Source organism: Lactuca virosa, chromosome 4, assembly GCF_052849685.1.
Source record: "Lactuca virosa cultivar CGN04683 chromosome 4, Lactuca_virosa_CGN04683_v6, whole genome shotgun sequence".
In the NCBI taxonomy this organism is placed as follows: domain Eukaryota; kingdom Viridiplantae; phylum Streptophyta; class Magnoliopsida; order Asterales; family Asteraceae; genus Lactuca; species Lactuca virosa.
In genome coordinates this window covers 108,815,598-108,821,597 of record NC_136429.1, presented here as the reverse complement: position 1 = coordinate 108,821,597, position 6,000 = coordinate 108,815,598, and positions in this window count along the sequence as shown.

The window sequence follows — 6,000 nt, the reverse complement described above, 5'->3', positions numbered from 1 at the left end:
CATATTTCCTAGCAATCTATCATAACTCTCTAAGTAGTAGCTCAAGAATCCGATCTTCGAACCATGCGATTGAAATCCATCTCCGCGATCAGATTCATCATACTCTTTCTTTAAGTTCCCTTCCCTTTGCTTAATCCTACCATACATCAAAATGTATTAAGAATCTTCAAATAGGAACTTAAGAGAGTTAGATAGTGGACTTACCTGAAGCAGAGTCAAACTTTTGACTAGACCTTCTCTCAAATCTTTCAGGTAGTTAGGGTAGCTTTGCAACCAATGCCCCTTCCTTTGGCAATAGACACATATGGACCCTTTGGGAATGGTACATGGGACTATCTCAGACTTAGCCATTCTCTTTACCATTTGGTCAACCGAGTTGACTATGGCCGATCCCTTTCCGTTGGGAAGAGAAAGCTCTTCTGGATATTCAATGTTACCATTGTCAATGTCCATGGTAATTTGGGAAGTTGATCTACTAATCAAATTTGCTTTACCAGTGCTCCAAATCATTGGTGATTCAGCAGCACAAAGCAAATAGATAAGATCATTAAGGGTATGTCATAGTCTTTTACATAGTAGTCCCAAATGACACTCACTATGAGACTTAGAAAGTGATTCAACAACCAACTTTCTCAAGACTTTGACACCAAACTCTCCCGGCTTGTCAATATGTGACTTTATCTCCAAGATGTGAGCACACATAGACTTTGCTTGCCAACAGGGCTTGAGTGACCTTAAACTTGTGGGTTAGGGAGAATAATTGGAGGAGGCGGAGGGAGTGAAGAATGATTTCTGGGACATCATCTTCATTAGGAAAGCTTGTTCCAACAGTTTTTAGGAAGATCATAGATGTCTGAACCAGACATCTTTTGGGGGATATTCAAGATAGTTGATTTAAAGTCTTTAATATAACACCCAATATGAAATATTAAGGCTAGGACCCAACACAATATTTTATAACTTGGAAGAGGGATGTCGTAATTCAAGCTACATAATATTTGAAGGTAGGCGAATGACGATTCACCAATTTCCACCATGAAAAATGAAATAATTTATTAGGTTTTAATTGGATTTGAAACTCCTAGATCTTTTGAGATTCATTGAACTTTTCAATGGCATGTTTCAATCTTGATTGTGCCCTCTCAGGTTTTGTGAGTGGGATGCCGAGGATCACAAAACAAGGTGTGAACAACCATGCAAATATACTTGGTACCCTTAATATTTACCCCTCAATCGATGTGCCGATTAACCACACGCGTTCCATCGATACTATGATAAACATTAAGTCACCCTTTGCCTACCTTGTTAAATCAAGCTAGTGTGCCGGTTAACCACACGCTCTCCACTAACCGACTTAAGCAAAGTGCAAAGTGTAATTTCATGGGTTAGCACCAAATTCACATTTTCCTAAAGTAACTAAGATTGGGAATTTATAAAAGGTTTAGTTACTTTATATTTATCATTAATACTTTTAATGAAGGGAGAATTCTAGTCCTTGTCCTACCCGTTCGGCTAACGACCCTCCACCAGTCAAGGAAGCGGTGGGTGAGAGTGGACACCCATTAAACTGCCATTTTATAGGCAGTAACCTTATACCCCCCCCCCTTATAGACCGGCTTCGTGAATGAGGCCTAGTAACGGTAAGACTGACTTGCTCTTATATATATATATATATATATATATATATATATATATATATATATTATTAACTTATAATACTATAAAGTATAAGGGTTGAATTTTAACTTTTAAAATTCTAAGGGCTTAACTTGGAATTAAAGTATTCATGAGGGAAACTTTACAAATTCCAAAACTTGAGGGCAAGTTTTGAATTATTCAAAACTTTTCAATTGCATAACTTATGTGTTTAAAGTAGTTTTAATGAAAAAACTCTTCAAGTTCCATAACTTGATGACAAATTATGGAAGACTTTAAAACATTTAAAAATGAGACTCTCCATTTTTCATAACTTATGGAAATCTTATGAGTTTTAATAATCATAAATGTGACTTTTCATATAACTTGAGGAAAAGTTACAAAATCACATATTATGAACAACTTTTAGATTAATTTGGATTGAAAACATATTATCACATAACTTTTCTATTAAACTAAATCAACTCATAAGAACAAGATAATTCAAATCAAACACTTTTTCATGTAATTAGCCTAATCATTAAAGTAATACAAAACATGAATCTATTAACAATTATCTTTTGAATTGGATTAGAATGAACATTACCACATCAAAAACAGGTTTATAGGTTCAAAAACTGCTTAGGGTAATGTTCCTAGTCCAATTCCAGCCAAAAAAACTTGAAAATATGTTGTCTGGGGCTCCTACTCGTCGAGTGTATGAACCTACTTGACGAGTAGGATGATTTTCTTCATGGACTCGGCGAGTCCATCAGTGGACTCGGCGAGTCCAGTGCCCAGACAGCCAGAAAATCGATTTTTTTCAGCTATTTCAGCAAGTTGCATCAAGTATAAAAGAAAACAAGCCTTGTCTCTGATATCACTGTAGGGTTTTGAGCATTCTAACACTCCTATGGTGTACATGCAACCCTAAATACCTTGGATCTATGTTTTCTCTATTATACATGCAAACTTGAACTTTCCAAGGTATTACCCTAACTAGCATACAATCTTTGATACTTGGGTAATATAAACAAGATAGAAGACATACCTTTTAATGAAGCTTGAAGTCTTGAACTTTAAGAGCTTAGCCCCAATAGTGTGGAAGCCTCAAGTGGAATCACAAATCACCAAAAAACACCTTGGAACCTTAAGAGAAAAGTAAGCACACTAGAAATGACCCACTCTTGTATCCTCACAGACTAGTGCCACTTCTTGTGCCAAAGACCTCTTTATATAGTATGGAGGATTAGGGTTTCATCCATATAAACCCTAATACCCATGCCCTTCCATTTCCATAGGATCCATGGGTTAAAAACTCCATGGACTATCCATGCAAGCTTAGCCCAACCTAAATGAACTTGGCCCATACTATATATATAAGAGTCCATATTTGATTAGTTCCTTTTGATCACTAAATTAATTCTTGATCACTACTAATTAAATAATATGATTCCATATTAATATATTAGATCTTATAATATATTAATATAAATCATAAACATACTATTCTCAAAAGACTATCCATATAAATTGTTCCGGTGAAGTGCAACCCAAATGGACCATGCCAAATCGGGTCAAGTACATACCAATTATAGTTATGGGCTTAGACACTAATCCAACATGGTATCTTACCTTTAGAATACGTCTAATAAAATAACCGTACGTATAGAGGAGAACGGTACATCTGAATGTACACATTTGATTGGCGGGATGATAGAACGGTTGGTGTAATTTCTGAAGTTGTTTTATCGTCTGGTGTTTCCGTCACCAACCGAGTTGAATCAGAATTGATGATTAAAGATATGCATAGAAGAAGTCTGAGTAGAGTCTAGGGAAAATTTTATGATTATTTGGACACATTCGTATGTGTTAAATCGTTTTATGATTTTAGGAAATAAGAACTTGGGGATTGCGAGATAATACTTGGGACGAGTATGAGTAGGTGTGAATAGTAGTAGAGATCTATACTACTGGAAGCACAGGACACACACTTGGATCAGAAAAAGTCACAAGGTTACCAAGAAGCTAGTAATTGATTATGTTTTTATTCAAGTATGTCGTTACCATCGTTTCTATATTGACTAAGAAGATGATTGTTTTTCCAACCCTAGTGGTCATATCAAATAGAGTCCGACAAAGACGAGTATGTTACATGGTTTAGAGCGCCAAATTCGATGTAGCATCCGACATAAGCCAGAAGACTGAAGTTAATCGAAGCGAGCAATAGAAGTATCGCGACCATTGTTCAAGTAAGAAGCCTATAGCTAGAAATTCTACATGCTAAAATGTGATTATATCACATTAGAACATGAAGGAAGGTATATTCTGTTATGGAATTTGACTCAAAAAGACATGAGTCTAAGCGTTACATCATACGATGAAAGGTCATTAGAGCATGACCCATCGATCTGTTACGACAATCGAAGTAAAGAACTTCTCTTAAGATAAGTCTTTTTAAGAAAAAGTAGGGGTCTCCAATAAGGATATATTTAAAATAAAGCATAAACAAATCGGTCTTTTCGGGCCGTGAAATTTGGGATGTCACAGTTGGTATCAGAGCATTAGTTTAAGCGAACTGGGAATTTGTAGGATTTCTAGACTTAAACTTAGGATGCTAAGTGATGATTGTGAGATGAGTGTCTACTATATTTTGGACACAAGCACTAGTATATTTTAGGAAAGATGCCTAAAATGCTTTTATGTGCTAAATGCTATATGTTTGCCATATATGAACTCATAAGAACAAGATAATTCAAATCAAACACTTTTTCATGTAATTAGCCTAATCATTAAACTAATACAAAACATGAATCTATTGACAATTATCTTTTTAATTGGATTAGAATGAACATTACCACATTAAAATGATCTAGTCATCTAGCAGAGTATAGACATAGTTATTTGTTATTAATCCGGGAGTATGGATTAAGACATAGTTAATTGTCCCTAGTCCGAGAGTATGGAATGGGCACAGTTATTGATCCGGGAGTATGGATCAGGTAAAGAGGTTAGTTTTAGATCCGGAAGTATGGATTAGGTATTTTTGAACTAAGTGTTCACTAGGTGTTTTTGAACTAGGTGTTCATTAAGTAATTTTGAACTGTGTGTTCACTAGATGTTTTGAACTACGTGTTTACTAGGTATATTTGAACTACGTGTTTACCAGATGTTTTGAACTATGTGTTCACCAGTTGTAATTTAAGAACCCTGGCAGCTATGGACTTAGAGCCTTATATATGTACGTTGGTAGCTATGGATTTAGTACCGTATACATGAACATTGGTAGCTACAGACTTAGTACATTGGCAGCTATGGATTTAGTGCTTGTTGTATAAACCTCGGACAGCGATGGACTTCGTGCCTATTCCTTAGGTAAATCCTTAGGAATGAAGGATAGATGATTCTTAGGGTAGATCCTTAAGAATAAAGAAGATAATGAGGATGGGTAATTGGATTGATTGTTTGATGATTAAATATAATAATTATATTATTGTGGGTTGAAAACCCTATGTACTCACCAGGTTTCCCAACCTGACCCACTCAGTCTATTTGTATCACAGGTGTCGATACGAAGCTACTTTACACTGAGAGATTTAAAGGAAATGCAGATCACTAGTGTAAATAAATGTAAGGTCTTTTTATGCTTATGTTTCAGTATTGACGATGACATCTCAAAGTTTTAATATGAACAAAATACATTTCTTCGGAAATGCTTTGATAATATATTTATCATGTTTTTCTGGGAACAAATTCCGCAACACTTTTCTTTAAAAAGATACTCTGATTTTTAAAATAAAGCATAAACAAATCGGTCTTTTCGGGCCGTGAAATTTGGGATGTCACAGTTGGTATCAGAGCATTAGTTTAAGCGAACTGGGAATTTGTAGGATTTCTAGACTTAAACTTAGGATGCTAAGTGATGATTGTGAGATGAGTGTCTACTATATTTTGGACACGAGCACTAGTATATTTTAGGAAAGATGCCTAAAATGCTTTTATGTGCTAAATGCTATATGTTTGCCATATATGAACTCATAAGAACAAGATAATTCAAATCAAACACTTTTTCATGTAATTAGCCTAATCATTAAACTAATACAAAACATGAATCTATTGACAATTATCTTTTTAATTGGCAATATTTTCAAGGATCTCAAGATTTAAAGACTCATCACGACGTGGTCATATGTGTAACGCCCGCAGATTCGGGCTGATCAATTTAGAAACGATAAGCATCAAAAATGACTTTTTGGTAGAGGATTATTTAGAATAAATAATCTTAACTAAGTTTTAGTATATGTCACAAGATTTCTATACATATAAAGAACGCTGAAATCCGAATTATAACGAAGAAGTTATGAC